The sequence below is a fragment of the Pimephales promelas genome, chromosome 6 (genome assembly GCF_988280905.1).
Source record: "Pimephales promelas chromosome 6, fPimPro1.hap1.1, whole genome shotgun sequence".
Taxonomy (NCBI): domain Eukaryota; kingdom Metazoa; phylum Chordata; class Actinopteri; order Cypriniformes; family Leuciscidae; genus Pimephales; species Pimephales promelas.
The window spans coordinates 12,067,052-12,088,678 of NC_142774.1; the positions used below are offsets into that span (position 1 = coordinate 12,067,052).

Here is a 21,627-nt window from a genome sequence, read left to right on the forward strand (position 1 = left end):
CAAAATTGCATAGGCATATCACATTGATATACGACCATTTAAATAATTCATTTGCAGCTCAATTTTTGCTAAACTCATTTTGCAATGGACTGTTTTCCATTTGGTATCTGTACATGATCAATGCTTTAGCCTTTATCATCTTTTCCATTATATTTTGCTTTCTTTGCCCTCTTTCTTTCTCTCTCAAAATCATTTTGGTTTTTCATCATTCAACCTTGTTTCTTTCTGTCTCTCTACCTTCTCCACCAATAATGTTCTCAGTAATTTTGTTTAGGTTTTGGTTACTGATGCTTGATTCAGAGTCACCCATTATTCATTTATTCTCAGATACACAGTACTGTAAGTAGCATTCAACTGGTCATGTGATCTGAAAATGTAATAGAAATTCTTTATTAGGACATTGATATGACTCTTAATCTCACGTGAGTGTACATAATTAAACCCATTGTTCAACTACTGATTTCTTTTGGGGTTTAATATATTTAACAAAGAGGTGCACCTTTAAATCCCAATTTTTTACAGAAAGGGCTGATTTTTTTCTTTTCACAGCATCATATCTAGCCATCATTAGTGTCATCTCTTCAATAAACTGTATGAGAGAAGAATTAAAACCCATTAAATCAGCAGGAGATGGAGAAAAGTACCATCGTCACTGTTACTGTCAGAAACAGACAAAACGTCCCTTGCGTCAACCCTTCTCTGTTCTTTCATTCTCTTTCATTCTCTTTACAATATATCTGACTACATTCTAATTTGTATTGCACATAATTAATCATAATTGGGCTAACTGCTCATTTTTTTTCCTGACCGCCACATGACAAAGAGCTATAATTGACTTCTTAATTTAACTTCACTGTATGCTCTCAAAACTAAAGAGAGAAAGTGGGAGAGGAAACAATTAAATCTTTAAAAAAGAAAGGTGGGTGTTATGAATGAATCCACTGGAGGCAAGCTGGTTGAGAACCCAAATGCTACTTTACTACAAAACATAATCAAACATGGGCAAGGCAAGGGCATGAAACTCTGAAAATTAACCTGGACAAACATTCAATACTAGATACAGACACAGGGCAATCATGAGGGCTTAAATACACATACTAATTACAAGACAAGCAACACCTGTGAACAATGATCAGATGATTAACAAATAACAATAGAGAATACACGTATTCTCTCAGCCTCGCTTCAGACGTTCTGCCACGTTCATTGCCGAAGGGTATGGAGGAACTCGACAGGGTTCGGCTAAAAAAGGGGAACTCAACTGGAACAAGAAATGCGCACGTATTCAGTGCTTACACTTAACTCTGTCTCGTTCAACGTCTGTGGGCGTTACGCACCCCAGTAACGTTACGTCTGTAGGCGTTACATTGCCTAACCTCCTTTATTAATGGAGTATATAAACAGACGTTTCAATATATTGATATTAAATGCATTTTCTAAGAATTTATATTTCAAGTTTTTACTGCAAATGTTGAAATGAATCCAGTACATTTGTTGATGAAACCATTGATTAAAATGAAATACAATTTATAAAAAACGAAATTCACTTAAAAAACGTAAGAAGTCAGAATTAGGTCTGACCCCATTCAAAATGATCAAGGAGCGGTCCATCAGTGCTCGAGTCACCATATATCGGAAAACAAAACGTTTTATAAGTGATTTTCGTTTGGTTTAAATTGTATAGGCTATTCAATATATTAATGTTTTCATCAACAAATTGACTGGATTAATAAATAAGAAGCAAATATAGTAGACAATAGGCTATAATTAGGACACGGAGGCGCCGGCATGTGTAGAACCCCTGAAATGAACAGGGGAGAGCTGTGTTTTATTTTCACATTTCATTTAGTTCGGAACATAAACATTTATATGACTGAACATATAGAGTCCTATTGAAATAGCATTGACAGTCAAATATTTAATGCTATGAACATGCTAGACCAACCCGATCTCACGACCAAGTCGTACAAATTCGACGAATGATTAAAAAGGGGCTAATTCGTACGAATTCATACGACCTCACTTGTACGAATTAGTACGATTTTGCTAAATCGTACATATTTTACGAATTGGCCAATTCGTACGAATGACCTACCCCTTACCCCGCACCTAAACCTACCCTTCACGTGGGTTTAGACAAATCGTACGAGTGAGGTCGTACGAATTAGTACGAATTAGACACTTTTTAATCATTTGTTGAATTCGTACGAATTGGTCGTGAGATAGGGTAGGCTAGACACATACGCTAGTGCTACTCAAAAAGAAAAAAATAATTAATGTATTTCCAAAGGTGGATCTTCTTTCAGTTGTTCGAATAAATATAAATGTTAATATAAATGTTTTCATCATAAAGATGAAAAACATGTAAAGATATCCCGCAGTGTGTCCAACTCATGACTTAGTTGCTCTCTTGTAAAACCGGTAAGTTTCAGGGAAGTCACATTAACTTTTTTTTCCCTTGAGCTGCCTCAATGATCGCCTGCTCTCGCCCTGCAGCAACTCCGACCTGGTCATAACGCATCTCCACTTCTGAGCGCACCAGATCCAGCACCTCAAACATCTCCCTTTTCCACACGTTCGGATACTCTGAATACAGAAATATAACATGAAAAGGCTACAACTACAACTGAAAAGACCAAGTGTGTATTTTATATGACAAAAATTTACCCTCCACTTTGCTGCTGCTTTGACCAAAAGTCATTTGAGGGTTAAAAAGACCCCGAAGATAACCAGAGGGCTAGAGACATCAAACGATCGGCTCCGAAGCGAAAGACTACTAGTGCGTGCATCCACTTCCATATTTATACCTGCGCTGCGGGGGTGCATTGTCTATTGCATTTCACGCACGCCAATTCCATTGGCTCTTTTTAATATTACTCGAAGATGACAGGCTCTCTAAGGGCAGTCCTAATCAGTTGACACGTTGAACAAGACACAAAACCCACAACGGGACATAGGAGTTGTGGGGGCAAATAATTATGAGGATAGAAATCATCAGAGAGAGAGAGAAACATGAATATGAACTGTAGCTGTAGATTGAGTTTGCGGGTTATTTAACTTATTGATTTATCTGAGTTTGCAGATTGTTTGGTGTCATTTACATGCTATTGTTCTGTACAAGAATGCTTAGAGCTTATGCACCCTCTGAGGACAAGCAATCATCCATCCATTAATCTTCCACTGAGCAGCTTAATCACACAAGAATTAATTAACCGATATTACTTGCACTCTGCTTCTGTGTAGAATGAAAAGAACCATCACAAACACTATGTCAGACTAAAGGCCTATTCACAGCAAATCGCAAAGCATACAAGTATTCAATCTGCAACCCACCATTAAATATAGAGACGAATAAGAAAGTCTATGCAAAAGAAGGATAAACCAGAAAGGAAAGACAACATCAGCTCTATTTCCATGCTGATCTTTCTAGTCAATAGGTGGACGCAATGATTATTCTTAGCTGTGTCCCAATTCGGATGCTGCATCCAACACATTGGCGCAACGAAGGCTGTCCCAATTCGAAGGCTCCTTCAAATGCATCCCGTGCAATGAGAATACAGCAAATGGATCCTTCGCAGCCTTGCCTACCACAAAATTCATTGCCTGTCAGTGGCAACAGGATTTTTTTCGAGAGAAATTGCCTTTCTCTCCTTTTAAACGGAAGTATTGGGTTTTAACTAAATATCTAATGAACTGAAAAAAATAAAGAAAAACTTTAAAGCAGTTCAAATGCCGACTTCTATCTTACAAAGATGCATGTATAGCTTACACTCTTTATTATATACAGAAATAGACCATGGAGAACATATTTAGACAGTTTGAGAACCCTGTTTAGTTTTCAGACAGTCACTCATCAGCGGCAGCCGTCACAGTAGGCGACAGGAACGACCGTCACATGTAAAAAAAATGGCCTTCGAAGGCATGGCTTCCGTGTCCTTCTAAGGATGCAGCCTTAGAATTGGGATGCAACTCTTGAATGCGCCTTTAATGTTAATGGCAAATACACTCTTAGAAGAAAAGGTTCTATATAGAACCTTAAAAGGTTTGATCAGCGCTATGCATTTGGAACCCCTAAAAGGTTCTATACACTCTTAAAAAAAGGGTTCCTCTTTGTTCTATATAGAACCCTGGGGTTCCATACTTGGCAAATAGAACCTTTTACCAAAAAAATGAACCATTTTGGAGTTCCATATAAGAAGCGGGGGATGGAACCATTTCTGGTTCTAAATAGAACCATTTCTTCTAAGAGTGTAGCTTTCAGTGTGTTAGCACCACCACTTGTTCTGGAGTTTGATGCTGCTTGAAGACACACAACTCTGTATTATTGCTTGTTGAGTTTTTGTCACAAAGTATGTTTAGACGACGATGATGTACTTAAAACAGACGGCAATGATGTCAAAACGATCCCCGCCCACACAGATCTGCGATAATGACTAAAAAGGCTGTATTCTGCATGCCAGGCCAGTAGTTGGCGATGCAAATTTGTTTTTTTAAATCAGTTTCTAAAAGCTTGCATTTCAGGCCCCACAACACTGTTGTCTCTTAAATGAACGGCCAAAACACATAAAAGGTTTTCCATTTTCAATTGAAATCAGTGTTAGGTAAACATACCAGAAAAAATCAACCCACACATTGTTCTGTGATCCAACGACATTTCATTCCTTAGTCTTATTTGTGGCAAATATTCATAGTGAATATTTACTCTTTGCATAAACAAACTTTAACAAGATGTCTACACTGCAAGGACAAAACTTGAACAACCTCATTATAAAAAACAATGCAGTCTACACTAAAAACTCTTGACATATAGTCAACAGTTGCTTTTATCAGAAATGTTTCAGTTTTCACATTGTGTCGCTCATTCGCTCTAAGTTTAGACATGCCAGCCATGTAGGAGAATTCTGAAATGCCAAGAGGCATTTTTATGGTAGCCTTCCAGTTTATTAAAGTTTAGACTGTTCATAATCGAAAACTCTAAAATATACCAAGCATTTACAATGCCAGTAAACGCATGGTGGAGTGAAAAGCCCCTGTGGATCTCTTTCCTCTCATTCCTATTTGCTCAGCTCTTCTGAGATTTGATTTGGGGACCTTTTCATAGTGTTCAATAGCAATGACATTATCCAAAGGTCAATACGATTAACACAAGCCTGGCTAGCGATTTGATTGGCAAAAAAACGAGCATGAATTTGATCAAGGTTTATTGGGGAACTTGCAGGGTTGGGGCCAAGTCTCAATCTCTCTATACAAGTTTATATGAAGGAGACGTTTATCTGTTATTACCCTAGAGAAGTACAAACAGCTCCCGGCGAGCAAAAGAAAGACAGCAGAGATTTTATAACCTGATATAACACCCACCAAAGCAACTGCAGCACACACATATCAATTGCCTCTAAGTTCAGTGCTTAAAGCGGTTCTAAAGCATTCTAGGTATTTAGGGAATAGTCGAATGCGATGTCTCATTGATAAAATACTGCAGCTGATTACTGGGTGTTGATGACACAATGAAATTAAAAGTGTTCTGGTAAGAAATCACTGTGCAAAGTGCATATGCTTTTAACAATAAGCGTCCCCAAATTAAAGTGTAACCGATCATTTTAATTTGTGGCATTTTTAAACACGAAAATGCTATACTATAACTTGAAATACAAACAAGCAAATAAAAAAGAAAACATTAAAACAATTAATGAAATCAAGCATACAAATAGCCTTTAGTCAATGAATGGACAGGGAATCCTTCATGCATCAGGAAACAAATACAATTAAAAAATCCACAGCTGCTCTCGGCAAACGGAAATATAGTTTCTGTTTCCACAGCGACAAGTGACCACAGACAGACCAGACAGCTCAAATGTCTCTACTGTCCGACCCAGTTGCAGTTTCATCACCATATTCTTGAAACACACACATTAACAAAATATTGTATAGTCTTTCTTTTGATGACAAGGTTATGAATGATAAACGGTATAAAGACAAAACCTTATCTCTCTTGTCTCAACAGTGACAATGTGTGACGCACGCATACACACACACACACACACACACACAAAGTGTTAGGCACACATATCTGCATAAGTATGTAAACATATGCAGATATCCCAAATATGACTAAGATAGGCATCAGCTTAAATAGGCAGCGTTAAATCAGTGCATTCAGAGGACGAATAAAGGTAGAGGACATAGACAAAAGGAAAAGGTGCTTGCCTCCCCCGGGACCAATTACTTCCAAGCTCAGACACCACTTTAGATTCTCCACACACACTGTCCTTTAGCTCTACACACACACCACAGTCATAAATTTCATAAATTATCCTTGCATTTTTTTTCTTATTTAATCGTGTGTTATATATATATATATATATATATATATATATAATAATTTATTTAATTATTATTTTTATTACATATGTTTCACCAAGAACCAATTCTAACATACTTTAGATGTAATTTAAACAAATTAGCTGTCATTTAATTCTCACAATCAAATTCATCAGAGCACACATTTCCACGGTTTGCCACCTGATTTCTGGATCAACAGTGTTGATGTCTTTCAAACTATCACGATAAACAAATTAGCAGAGATGCCACATTTTGTGCGGGGGTGTGTGAGAAAGTATGTGTGCTGTAGCAGTCAGAAAGGTGGTGGTGACAGGTTACCTGGAGAGTGTTTGCATGAGAGCACATCAGAGGTGCACAGAATGAGGCCCTGAAGTGTGTGTGTGTGTGTGTGTGTGTGTTGGGCATATTCGCTGGAGGACTTGTTTTGAGCAGCTGCCATCATGAACAGAGGCACAGCATCTGAAAAAAAGACATGAAAAGAAATAAGAAACAGAGAAGATGTACAGGCAGTGCAATTCCAACATTCAGCTCCTCTTCTCATCATTGTCTGTCCTCGCGGCCCACTCTCGCGCTCTCTTTGTCAGTCTTTTTCACACACACACCACATTTAGGAGAACCCTGGCACCATGGCAAGCTCGCTCAGCAGGTGCTATTAACATGCATGTGAATTAGTAGTTGAATATTTATAATTCACATTTCTGCTGTAAATGATCATTTATAATTTAGGCCAATTTAACCAAAGCATTTCTTGACACGCATAGGTAACGGCTATTCGAATATTCTTAAAAAAAAAGGCAAAGGGAGGAATGTTGAAAAACCTTTTAATAATCTAAAGAATATTTTTCCACTATAAAGAACAGAAGAGAAAGCTTCCATGAATGTTAATAGGTTGTTCACTGAACCAGTATATGCAAATAAAGAACCTTTATTTTTAGAAGTGTGCTGAATAAAAAATAAAAAATAAAATGGTGTTTTTGATGCTTTAAATGTATTTTGACAAGTATCAGTTTTGTCTTTTGTACATTGCAGATATCCATGGCTTTGTTGTTTTTTGAAAGGAATGCATTTCCAGGAGAGTTATGTTGTGAACACAGTAAACACAAATCCCTTTATACATCATAAGTCAGTATTGATGTATTTTTTACACGTTAAGGTTCACTCCTTTGTGCTGAGCACTTTAAACAAAACTTTGAAAAAGCAAAACTTAACACTTCAACCACAATAATTCTTTTTAGGGGGTCATGCCATCAGCCAAAAACGTCTCGGTTACATATGGTAACCCTCGTTCCCTGAGGAGAGAACTCCTACGTCTCATCGGTGGAGTTTCCAACAAATTGGGATCATGCTAGGGAGACCAATTGCCTTCGAGTGAATTAAAACGGGCCAATGAATATTGGCATGCAGGACTTGCATTCCCCGCCCCGCCTGCCAGTGTGGGTATAAAGCGGAAGTGAGCGCGCAGACATATGCTTTACGCTGAGGAGCCGGACAGTGTCCAGTCCTCAGCAAAAGTACAGCAAGCATGGCGACGGGACGAGACGTCTCCGTTCCCACCTTAGGGAACGAGGGTTACCATACCTAACCGAGACATTCCCTTTCGTTCGAGTTTCCAACGAATTGGGATCCCTATTAAATGCCCATCTCGGGACTTGATCGTGAAGCCAGCGCTGAAGTAGTCTCATATGCAGCAGGCCGAGTGGCGTTACAGTGGCTGCCATATGCCTCAGGAGCCTCTGAAACTGTTTTAGTGGGAGCGCTGACTTGCCTTGAAAAGACCTGAGGCAGTTGAGCACTGACTGGACGTGCTCCTCGGTGAGGCCAGGTCCAACTCCATACCGAGATAAGAGATCCTCTGTGTGGGACAGAGTTTGCTCTTGTCCCAGTTGACCTGAAACCCAAAACGGCTGAAGATGCACTCGAAGATGCACTTCTGTATAAGCATTTTGAATGGGAGCTTGTGTAGGGCCAATTTCAAAACGCGCAGGTCCATGATCAGCCGTAACCCCCCGCTCTTCTTGGGTTCAATGAAGAGAGGGCTGTAAAACCCAGACCTCATCTCGGCTGGAGGGACTGGCTCGATCGCGTCCTTTGCCTGCAAGTCGTCGATCTCTATCCTCAAGACAAGGGGCATCAACACTCCACACTTGGGTGAAGTGGATACCCCTGTACTTTGCCGACGGGCAAACTGAATTGCATAGCCGAGCCGGATGGTACAGATGAGCCAGTGGGACAGCCTTGGAAGCGCTAGCCAGGCTTCGAGACCGTACCAACGAGCCAACCCGGACCACTGGCGTACTCGCGGAGGGACAGCGAGGTGAAAGGCAAGGACCAGACTCTGAAGGCATTGCTGCGGCTGAGAGAGGGGTCTGGGTGTGCTGGGCAACACCTACCTGCTTCCACCGAGGGGCAGGCAGCAGGGAAGGCCCAACTTTCTCTTGGGTGTTTGGCTGCTGGCTGTCCCGAGGTGAAGGAAGGAGGGGAAACGTGGAGCGAGGCCCGTGGGCGTCGAGTCCTGGCTTCTGCGCCTCCTTGCCCAGCGAAAGATGAGAGTAACAAGGCCCTGGCGGCGTCACTGACATCTGAGCACTGGAAGAGGGGGAAAGGAGTGGCAAGGCATGGGCCTTACTGCACTCCACACCTCTTGTGACCCAGAGATGGAAGAAATTGCTCTATTGAAAATGTGGGTGCCACTGGACTCCAGGGAGCCAGCGGCGTAACAGAAAATGAACAAAGATTCTCCACCTGGCCCTCTTCCGGGGGAGGAAGAGGTGAGAACTCCATATCCCGGAGAGCAACTTCCACCAACTCTGTGTCGCCTGTCTCAGGGTGGTGCCGTCTTCATGCGAAAGCTAGACGTCACAGTAGAGCTGGCTGTGACATCTTTTCCAAAGGGGACTGACACCCTTGGTGACAACCAGACTGAGGAGAAAGCACGAGTGACTGGATGGCACATCGGGTCAAGCTCTTGCACCCTTCTGAACCAAACTCGTGCAGGCTCTCTCCTCAACCTGCTTCTAAACCATGGAGAGCCGCTGGGCACAGTCTACAACAGTGTCGCCGAAAAAGACAAACTTTGTGAGATAGGAGCACAGAGAAAGCGATCTTTCTCGCACCTCTGCAAGGTTTAGCCATGGGACGAATCTGGACCACCAGTGTGGACATGGTCTGATCGAGGGCCAGTGCTGTGACTTAAAACCATTTTCTCGGTCAGTCACAAGAGAGCATAAACCACCAGTGGTGGAATGTAACGAAGTACAAATACTTCGTTACTTTACTTAAGTACATTTTTCACGTATCTTTACTTTACTTAAGTACAATAAATAGTGCCTACTTTTTACTTTTACTTCGTTACATTTTGCAGCAATTATTATACTTTCTACTCCACTACATTTCTACAACTTCTGTTACATTTTCGTTACATTTTCTGATCAGTTTTTCCCCTGCCAAAACGTAATCTGACCGTCCGTTCGTTGCACGTTTGTCTCACCAGTGACGTTTGGTTGCCATAGATACAGTATATCAACCCGGTCACACTAAATGCGTCTAACACGCAGTGTGTTTATCATGCAACTCATACGCGAAAATTTGTTTTTACGTGCATAGGAAACACACCGTGTGTAATATATGTTTGGTTTGGTTAGGATTATGGCAAGCCAAGAGGTTCAGAATTACACCATAAATGAATCGCGTTTACTGCCAAACATATAGTTATAGTTATTAACATATAGGATAAGCATGATATTGCCTAATTGCAAGCTTGTTTCAGAAATGGTGACATTTTTTTTCCATCATTATTGAACATCATTATAGGAGTAGGCTATTAGGTTGAATGAGTTAGAATTAAATGTTTTATTAATCATTAGAAAATAGACATTAAGATAATAAATTGTTATGCAAGTACTTTTACTTTTAATACTTAAAGTACATTTAAAATAAAGTACTTTTTACTTTTTACTTAAGTATGGTTGTCATTGTGTTACTTCTACTTTTACTAAAGTAAATATTTATCTGGGTATTTGTACTTTTACTTAAGTACTGAGATTCAGTACTTCCTCCACCACTGTAAACCACCCACGAACACAGTCTCAGCATGTCTGCGATGCGCTAGAGGAGTGAGGGGTCGAGGAGGTGGTCTCGTCAGAGAACGTTCACTGTAATCCTCATATCACCAATGCTATTAACCAAAGTAGCCCTTTTCCGGTGGCCACCAGAAGAGGAACTACTATAATATTTACACTATAAAAATCACAGAATTAATGTTCATACTGTATTTTTGATCAAATACATGCAGCTTGGTGAGCAGAAGAGACTTACAAAAAAAAAAAACCTTTATTTGACCCCCCCCCCCTACTGAGGACAAGAAAAGCCTTGCTTTGACTGTAATAAGAGTGAGCAACAAAAGGAGATAAGAACTAAACTAAGATATAAAGCATTTATCTTTAATTAACGAAAGAAAATACTTAATACCAAATAAGTAATTAAGCAATGCAAGCCACATAGAGTTATAACTAGTGTCTGATTTACAAAAATAATTTCTTTAACGTGTTTTGACATTACACTAATTAGAAGCCCTGCACGGCAAAGTTTATGCAATTATCACCCACTTGTCTCTTCGGAGGTGACTGACATGAACTTAACATCATGACATTCGGCTCATTAGCTCAACATCTTCAGTGCCTGCATGCTCAGAAGTCTAGCCCTGATAATACAATACATATGCTCTCTTTTGTTTCGTAGAAGAATAAAAAAACTGTGCCTGGGTGTTTACCACTACAAAGTGGTGGCGAAACTGCTCTGAAAGTCTATGAATAACTCCATTTGGAAAAATCGTGAAGAGTGTTCACACTCGTGGGCGGCCCAAAAAGAGTTGTTAAAGCAGGGTCAAAAACAGTGTTGGTTTGATTAGTTTTCAAATACAGCCTGCACAAATCAGCCTTGGAAATATGATACAAACAAACACACACACACACACACACAATTCAGCTGACTAATATACAGCTGTATGCTTTTTTGCAATATCTGTTTGTTTCCACAATTTTGACATCCAAAAACCGTTTAGAAACGCAAATCTATCTCCATCCTCTTTCCTTCCAATTCCATCATCTCTCCCTCAAACCTTAATCCATCCCATTTCCCTTCTTACTCAAAGCTCTTCATCCTATTTCTAAACACACGTCCACCTGCATCTTCTCTTTCAGGTTTATCCTTTGCTCTCTCTTCATCTCTCTTGCTCTCGCGCTCCATCACAGTAAAAGCTGCAAGAGTCGATGAAACTGCAGGCTTATTCCCACTTCACAGACATCCAGGTGTACTGTGCTCTGGCTGTCAATCAAACCGCTGTGTGTGAGATTGAAGGACATGCTCTGATCTGGAGCCATAAGACTTCACAATGCTGCGGATGAAGATCTGGAATATTTTGTTGGTCATTCGGTGCCAATTTAATTTTGCCAAATGTAGCTCTGAGCCACTGGAGCAGGTAATGCTACAAGATTTACAATGTGTGAGAGCGTGTGTGTATGCATTCACGTGTGAGATAAAAAGCACCTTGTGTGTGATAATGTAAGTTTAGGGCCACATCTGCTTAACATTGCAAAGTCTGAGCAATAGCATTTGGAAAATGTGAATTCTTTCACTAGTGCAAAACAAGCAGGTGTTTCATTTGACTTTTTTATTCAGCTAAAAACAATCAGTTTTATTAAAAATATTATGGCTCTTCCAAGCTTTATAATGGGAGTGAATGGTGAATTAAAGCCCAAAAGCACATCCATCTATCATAAAAGGAATCCACACTGATACTGCTCCAGGGGGTTAATAATGGCTTTCTGAAACAAAGTGATGCCATTTTGCAAAATATATCCATATTTTTCTAACTATAAACTATAATTACTGGCTTCCGATAATGGTCGTACACAAGTCTAGTTCCCGTGGAGGAGTGAACTCTGACCCATTTAAAACATAAGGACGATGACTGAAATCATAATGTCATTTTAGGAGCTCACAATATTGATACATGTTTAATCTATAAAATGCTTGAATATAGTTTCAATTTATACTAATTTTACACTAATATTCATCAAAAAATCTAATTGAACAGTTTGCACAAAATTGATAATAATAGGAAATGTTTCTTCAACACCAAATCATCAATGATTACTGAAGGATCATGTGGCATACTGTAGTGTAGAAGAGTAATGATGCTGAAAATCACAGGAATAATTTTAAAATAGAAATATTAAACATGGATTTAAATAATATTTCACTAAATTACTGTTGTTACTGTATTTTGTCCTTTTTTTATAAAATAAAGGTTGCCTTGCTGAGCATAAGAGACTTCTGTCAAAAAAAAAAAAAGAAAAAAAAAATCTTACCAACCCCAACTTTGCCGACGAAAACATGTTTAAAACACATTCAGACAATTAAAAAATTAAATAATTGTATTACACTATATTGTAGGACTATTCACTATAATAATATTTTAGGAGCTCATTTTCAAATTAATCAATTAAATATTTGAATATTTGAATATGACATATCTGCTAAATCTATAGGATTTTTTATCAAAAGACAAATACAAAAATAAACGTTAAAAAAGGAACACTGACTATTATCAAGAACATCTGTCTGACAGAACTGATAAGTAGCTGAACCAGAGTCACTCCTTCACACAAACGTAAAGACCATGGAACATAAGAGGAGAAGGAGAGCATACAGACCTGAGAAAGGTAAGTAAGAGAATAATGGATAAATTGAGAAACCATGAAAGTGCCACTGAGTCGGAGAGAGTAAAGAGATGGTGAGGTGGGAAGATGACCTGGGTGTAATGATGAAAGAGAGAGAGGTAAGGAAAAAAAGAGAGGTGAAAACACATCATGCCTGTGGCCCAGCTGTCTGTCTTTTATTTCATTTGCAGCAAGGGAATCAGATCGCTGCAGAAAGCAAACGAGAGGACAGATTATTAGACAAATAAGGGAGTATACAAGGACTGCTATTTTAGAGAGAAAGCATGAAAGTAATATACTATATATTAGGGGCAAATGATATGTCTAGACAACCCGGTCTCATCCCAAATCGTCATATAACTGACGTTTTGGGACGTCTTTTGACCATACGTCAATTTTCGCCTTTTTAGGGCCCCCTTAAACGTCGGTAGATGAGGTTATGGGATCCTAACTCTACCCCATACCTAAACTTAACCCTAAACCTAACCCGTCACCTAACTGACGTTAAAGGTAAAGCGTCAGTTGTATGACGGCCCGGGATCGCCATCTACCGACGTTTAAGGGGGCCCTAAAAAGGCGGATATTGACGTATGGTCAAAATACGTCCCAAAACGTCAGTTATATGACTTTTTGGGATGAGACTGTGTTAGTCTAGAGTAACAGCATATTTAGTGTCTTAGATATTATATGAGCAGGTCTATAACAAATCTATTACATATTTCGGAAAATTTTATTTTGCTTTCAGTAAGTCATTGGAGTTCCCTATACTCCCATATTATGTTCATATACCCATTTTACAAAGTTTAAAGCCATTCCCCAAAATTAGCACAGAAATACAAAGCAGATTCCGGGTCTATTTCTGTGTACAGTCATTTTAACTTGCATATTCCTCTTAAACCGTGGTACTTTGTGATGAGCAGTTTTCAAGATATCTGCCTTTTTAGTCCCAGCTGCTGCTATCATTTTCCGCTTCATTTTCCAGAGTTCTCTGAAGAAACAAACAACTGAATGGCCCTTATGAGCCACTTCAGACCTGCTGGGTGAGTGGTGCAATCTTATGTTCTATGTAGCATATTACACAGACTGAAACTTTGAGACTGAATTCCCGGAAGGATTTCTTACTTTTTATCAGGCTGCCATCTGCATGTCCTGGTCATTCTAAAGCTGGTCAGAAAAGAGCATTATTACACTGAACTGAAAATCTTCAATGCCACTGTCATTTTTCTTTCAGTTGAACCGAACAGCTGCTGTTACACTAGAACCTAAAAGAAAAGTGATGTCAGCGGAAATGGAATGTCATTTCAGAGGAAGATGAAGCAATTAACTTACGATTATGAACAATGTTTTATTTGGAATAAAGTGCACAAACGAATCATTCAAAAGAATATGCCTTAAGAAAGTGATTATGGTGAATTTTGATGACATGTTGAAACTTCTAAACCATATTTAGGATGGAAATTTAAAGTCAGGCGTTAAACGATAAAAGAGGTGAAAACGTTCAAATTCCAGCAGTGTTAATAATTATTGGACGGATGCTAGCTGGAGATCTACAGTCTTCTCTGCTGGATCAATAGATGTGAAGAGCATGGAGTTTCCTCTCTATCTGTTTTATCTGATCTGTTCTGTAATTCTCTCCTCTCTAAGGCAGTTACTTAATGTTGAGTATACCGTGCAAGGCTTCTCGCTCAGCAGAACTCTCAGGATCTTGAAATGAGATTGTGCTGTTAAATGAAGTCTAATTCTCTGGCATGAAGTGGTGATTTGTAGAGTTTGCGGGTATTCTTTTTGAACTGTGAATTTAAAGAGCCCCTATCATAGCATTTAAAATGTTCCTATTTTTGTTTTAGGAGTTCCCAAAAACAGTTTAACATGCATGCAAGGATAAAAAAAACACTTTATTTGTCTTATAATATGCATTTATTTGTAACTGATTTGCTCACCGACTCCCAAATGATTCGTACAAGGACTCATTTTTCCAAACCACTCCTTTGCGTGCGCTAATCGGCGGTGATTGGTCAGATGACAGACCCAGTCAGTTATTGTTTGTTAGCATAACGCACAAACATATTGATAAAGCACTGCAGTTCTACAAGATGCTCTATTCTTTATGACAACTCCAATAACAGCGACAAACATTTCACATATTTTAAAAAAATTGACATTGGAGACCTAGAAGCTGAGCTGAGCGTAACTTACACAGACACACACATGCGCGCGCACACACACATACATACTTATTGCGTCTTCCCTCCTCGCGCCCGACACTACAAAACCGTTCAAAACCCATAAAAGCAACAATTATTAATAATACTTACAGGTTGTGATTCATAGGAGGAAGCTGATCCATATACACTGGGTAAGTAAGTTACTGAGCCCTCCTTCAGGAACAACCGCTTGCGAATCCACATTTGAATTTTTGAACGATTCATAATTAAAATGATGAAAACACAATCGGCTATACTGTTGTGGTATTGTTGCAAATATGAACTCTAACCACCGATTCTTCACGTGCTCGTCCCTGGTAAATGAAATTTGCATTGTAGAACACAGCGTCTTCTCGACATGATGTGATGATGAAGTATTTGAATGTGTAGACTTCAAGTTTACACTTCCGTCTGTGCGCGCAGTAACTGGGCGTGGCCAGTATGTCTCTACGTCACGATGTAACAGCTAATGACTCGTTTCAAAAACAATTCATTTCATAGACTCAGAGTCGACTCTCACTTTTGAAAGACAGTAACTTCATATACGGTTCACTTTCAGATATAAATCTTTGCAGGATGTTTTCATTCCCTTAGAGCTATATTTCACACCATATGAACAGTCATTTTCAAAAATCCATGATAGGGGCTCTTTAAAGCAAGCTCTGACTTTTCAGATGAAAGTTTAGGCTGACGTTGTGTCCTTATGCAAGAAAAACTTTGGTTTGAATTTATAATAGTAAACGAGAAAACAAAACACTGAAAGTGGGACACTGAATTTTTACAACATTATCATAACACTGATTTGTAATTAGTGTTTTAGAGTTTTAGATAAAACATGTCTGATTAGCACCAAACACCATGAGCTTATGCAAATTATCCCTATCTGTCTGTTAATAATTTTTCCATTCTGGCTGCCAAAACTTTAATCCATCCATTCCATCTAGCAAGAAAAGTCAGCGATTTGAATATGTAAAAATTAAGTTTGCAGAAACTCAATGATAAAATCCTCTTAATTACCCAAACTTGGCACACCTACCATGTCGTTGTTGTTATTGTTTTTTTTTAAATAGGCAGACTCACTGCCAAAACATCAAACAAGAGTGAACATGCTCAAACTTACAAACTTACTCAAACATGAAACTATTTGAACTGATGACAAATTCCTAATTAAAAATGTTGGCTATTGTGTGCTCTGGCACAATTACATGTAAATGATTTATTCCCCTTTTAAAATATCTCTATTCAAAATCTTCTCTTCCATCTCTTAAACCATAAAAGCTATGCAGTGTTTGTGATAAAACTGGCAAATATGCAGACAAATAATGATGACTATTTAAATAGAGGCAATGTTCAATGGCAGCTCCTGCTGGGGTAAAGCAATGTGTGTTTTCGGTTCAGTCTTAATGATGGAAAAAGGGAAGCAGACAGAGAAGGAAAACAAGCAGACTCCAGGGTAGCCTGATGTGTTGACAATTGCCGAAAGGTCATGAACATTGATAACTGTATTTTTTATTTTTTTTTTTGCCATGAGAGTGAATTAACATTTCAATTTATGTTGTTTTTGGGTAGCTTGAAAATTGTTTTCTTCCACTAATAAAAAGTACCATTGCATTGCCATGTTTTTGTTCCATGGTATTCTTGGCATTCTTTTAATAATCCAGGAGGACTATACCATGGGAAATGTATATAATCGAAATACTATGATATTACAGCTGTATCACGGTACTATTAGACCCATTTTGTGTACATTGACCTGCTCTCAGGCACTTTAGTTCAGAAGCCTGGAAGAGTCTGGTTCATGTTATCGACATGTCAAGAACACGCTGTTCCCATTCAAAGGAACTCGAGCTGCGTTAAATGCGGTGAGAAAGCACCTACGTGAGTGCATCTTGAAGAGCGTATGGATTTTGTCCAATGGCGAGACAGAACATCATAGGCGGGTGACGTCATCGACCAGAAAGCTCCGAAATCAAAACCCCGAAATCAAAACCGTGACAGCTTCTGTGCCTTCAGCAAGCGCTCTGTGTGTGAATTTTTTTCTCTGTCATTTAGTGTTCTCTCTCTCTCTCTCTCTCTCTCTCTCTCTCTCTCTCTCTATATATATATATAGTCTCTCTACATATAGAAAGTGTGTTTTGTCAGGTTTTACGATCTAAACCTCAGCTCCACTCCTGGGGCGTGGGTGCTTTTGTCTGAATGTGCGCTTTGACTTCAGTCGGGCACTTGCTCTTATGGCGACGTGGGTATTAGCGTTCTCACAGCATTTGACGCAGCTCGAGTTCCCTTGAAAGGGAAAAAACCGCTGTCGCGGTTTTGATTTTGGGGTGCTTTATAGTTTTCTGGACGATGACATCACCCGCCTATGATGTTCCATACGTGGTTCATGACACACTCACGCAGGGGCGTTCACACAGCATTTGGCGCAGCGTCTCGTTCCCTATTCAGGGAACTTGGGTTACATACATAACCGAGACGTTTTCTGTGCTGCGAAAGCAAATCCACTTTGCATGCACTTCCAAAGAAGGAGAACTTAGGCCCGAATTGATGCAATAAAACCGAAACCATATGCCTGCTGAGCCTGAGAAGCTAAAATTCAGATGGACGTTAATGGATGTTTTGTTTCTGATGCCCGCTGTAAGCAGTAGACCAATCAATCACAATAGCCTGGGATGTCTGACCAATCAGAGGAGAGTTGTATCTCACAAAGGAGGGGTTTAGAGGGGTTTAAAGATTAAAGTAAACTGTTTCAGACACTGTGAGAAAATTTCTTTAACCATGAAAGACAAGCAATTATTTGCTGGAAAAGAGAACACTGCATGACTGCTTGTACTGTAGTTATATATAATTTTACGTCTAGGTGAAACTACTCACAAATAAACCTTGCATTTTAGGTGTTGTGTGTCAAAGATCATAAGGTGCATTGTGCTCAATAAACGGTTCATGTCCTCTCTTGAACACTGACACTGCCTTTAACATACGTTCTTTTTTTATTTCATATTTCATGAGAAGTAAAATGAAGAAGAGGCGCAGCCATGAATCTGCTTTATAGTGGAATACCAGAGGTGTACTTAATGCTCAGTAGAGCCCAACTGCTTGTAATAATGTGAACAAGCCAAGGAGAGATGAAAGAGAATTTTGCAGACTTTAACTGTTCCCTAAAACTAAGAAATAATTATTCATAAAAAATATTACCCGTTCTTTCACTTTTAGTACTTTTGAGGGATTTGGCATACTGGCATAACATTTCAAAGTGGTGGGAATTATGTATATGAAGCAATTATGAAAATGATGTGTAATTTTTTAGTTTGGGAATTCGCAATTTAAAGCAATCAAGCAACTAGATAGACACACTCTCACAGAATACGCAGCGTTTAAATCCACTGGGTGTATAAATATTTTAAAAAACCTATTCATGCAGGCTTGAGCCAATGATTTGCATGGTACTTTTGGAGCTTGAGGTTATTGGATCAACTTTACTGTATGGAATAAATTCTTAGTGCTGGAAGCAGCAGGATCCAATAATCCTGTGTAAACATAAAATTTAACCCTTTATATGCTGGAATAAGTTATTTTATTTTTTTTAAAAAAGATTGTGTGAAGCGTTCATCAGGACACGAAATGCTGCTTTTGCGACAGTAATAGGTTTTAATTAACATTATAGTAGTGAATGAGTGTGAATACTTTCTAATATATAAACGCAGACAAGACAAACATTTAATGCAGTTTAATAAAGGGACATCCGTCTTATATTACCCCTCCAGAGAAAAATAATTTGTAAAGCGGACTGGCCTGTATTTAAATTACTGATTAAATTCCATCTGATTTACCAGCTTCACTTAAATGTCTATAAGCCTTTCCTTATCAGCAATTAGCTCATACACTAGATTATTCAAATGCATTCAATATATCCTGAGTAATGAATAGCACTGGAAATGTTTCATTTTATGTTAATTTTAGGGCACTATATATTGTAATAAACTCATTAATACTGTTAAAAGACCACTCAGACACTTGCTCTAAATGTGCAGAAATAACAATTGTAAACATTCAAATCACATCTTACCACTATTCAAATTCAATTTGAATAAGTCAAACAGCTCCATACAGCTGAAATATCCGTTACATTATAATAGAATTTCTCACTCAATTCTACCATGCAAATGAATGTCAGCACCAAGGACAGCGGCATTCTGTTTACCCTCATTTAATAGATCCAAGAAACCAAGATGTGGGAGAACTCAACCAAGTGCATTAATGTGAGCCTATAAGCTTAATATAAATTCATGAAGCATTAAGGTAACCTTGTCACCACAATGTCAGTTAACTGCAACAAAGAAAGAAATCTGCATGACGAGCAGTTTCAGGCAAAAAAAAAAAAAAAAAAAAAGTAAGGTTTAGATCAGGTACTATATACACAAATAAATGCATATGCATGCAGACACACACAGAGGACAGCATATGTTCAGATTGGGTGGCTAGTCTGACAACATTGACAATGAGTAAAGTGGCATGTCCTTGACCCCCTTTTTAATATTTCACATTCTCCACTTTCACCACCTGGGATGTAAGTCTGAACGCATCCAAGTTTGAGTCACACCACCTTTCTGTATTGTGGAATTGAGCTTTGCGTGCCTGTACACATTTATCAGTTTCTTGTTTTGAACAAAAAATAGGACATTTTGAAATCTAGATGGAGTATAATGCACCGACACACACACACTCCAGAGACATGCTTTAACCTTTCGGAGAGAAAACAACATAGTGCAAGAAGCGGTTTGTCATGCAGCAAAACAAACACTCAACTCGGATCAAGCGGGTTGAAGTAGGTCCTTAAGCATCACAGTTAGAGCACTGCAATTTCAGCAGCAAGCACATGCAATATAAACATCAGTTCTCTCTCTATGATTAAAGAAGTTGGAGAGTTATAAAACGGTTAGTATTAACCGAGAGTGATGAGGAAATGTGCGCATTGATCTGAACAATGGGAAAAGGAACTGTGAGATCTCCACAGAACATCTCATGCATATAATTGTGTACACAAAATCAGTCCAACAGCTCACATAATCACTGAGTTCAAGAGTCCCTTATCTGCAGACTAACACATTAGAAGTATGGCAATAACCAATATAGCAGCCTGAACTTGGATTTAGATGCAGAATTTATGTGAGGAATTACTTATTATATCCAGTTGGGCAGTGCAGCAATATTTATTGTGGAATAAAACCGATTTCTTCATATATTTCTTCTGATGTATTCCAATAAACAGAATGCATTTTCTGTTATTGAGTTATTGTGATAGGGCCTGAGAAAATAAGCAAATTGCACTGCAGTGTGCCTGCCCTGCATAAGCCTCAATTACTTCTGACATATTCATCAGTTAGTGCACATTGATCTGAATTCTGATCCTTACTGTCCAGCATCACGAATAAGCCAATAAATATTCTTGCTGCAAAAATATCAGTGATCAAGCGCTTCAAACGAACAGACAGCAAACCTGAGGCAAAGTCACACAGAGTCTGGTGCTTTCCAATCAACTCCATGTTGCTAACATGTTGAGGACTTAAAATAAACTTCCTTTAATTATATTCTTAATTACATCAGTAATTTACTGCTCAATTATATGCAGTAAAACAAAGGTATGATTTTAGACAGAAAAATAAGTTATTTTTTATTATTTGCCATAGCCATTGTGGTGCACTGAGACAAAACGTCTCATGAATTTGAAATATTGACATGCATTAACTCCATATTATAATGTAGCACAAAGGTGCAATAAAAAGAACGAAATTTCTCAGACCAGAGCTATACCACTCCCTATGGATTTTATGGAAATTCAGCACATGTTAAATTGTTCCCCCTTTCTCGCCCCCTTCTTTTCTTTCATCCTCAATGCTGTCATCACCCATTGTAAGAAAAGGAAAGATATGACACTCACATACAGTACGAGTCTTGTTCTATTTTGCTCTCTCCATCATTAAAAGATCTCACTCTGACGCCTTGTCAGTCTTCTAATGGACTGGCTATCCCGTCTTTCTCCTTATTTCCTGCCGCTTCCATCTTGACTCGCTTCTTAGGATTGTGCAGCAGGCCAACAATATGCATTCATCTCACACACATGACATTTATGATATTGGAAAACCAACATGTGCCTCAAGAAGTCGTATCCAGAGTATCCAGGTGGACAGTCACAGAGGGACAGGAGCCTCAGTCAGGTAATATCAATTAACTTCAAGGCAAGCGTATCCGGAAGACTTTCATTTGTGACTGCCAATGTAAAATATAGACTGTAGAGGTGAAGGGAACCAGGATCCATAAATTCAAGCATTTGAAACCTCAAACATCTCCTGTTGTGAAATGAGATCGTG

At 38.8% G+C, this 21,627-nt stretch overlaps 1 long non-coding RNA gene across 1 annotated transcript in view; it reads right to left on the reverse strand.

Moving 5' to 3' along the window:
* Positions 1–6,432: 6,432 nt before the first annotated feature.
* The window catches only part of LOC148978503 (uncharacterized), an 89,718-nt gene continuing 74,523 nt past the window's right edge, over positions 6,433–21,627 (reverse strand). The window contains exon 3 of the long non-coding RNA XR_016169016.1: positions 6,433–6,798. This is a non-coding gene — a long non-coding RNA (uncharacterized LOC148978503). The remainder of the gene's footprint in view (positions 6,799–21,627) is intronic.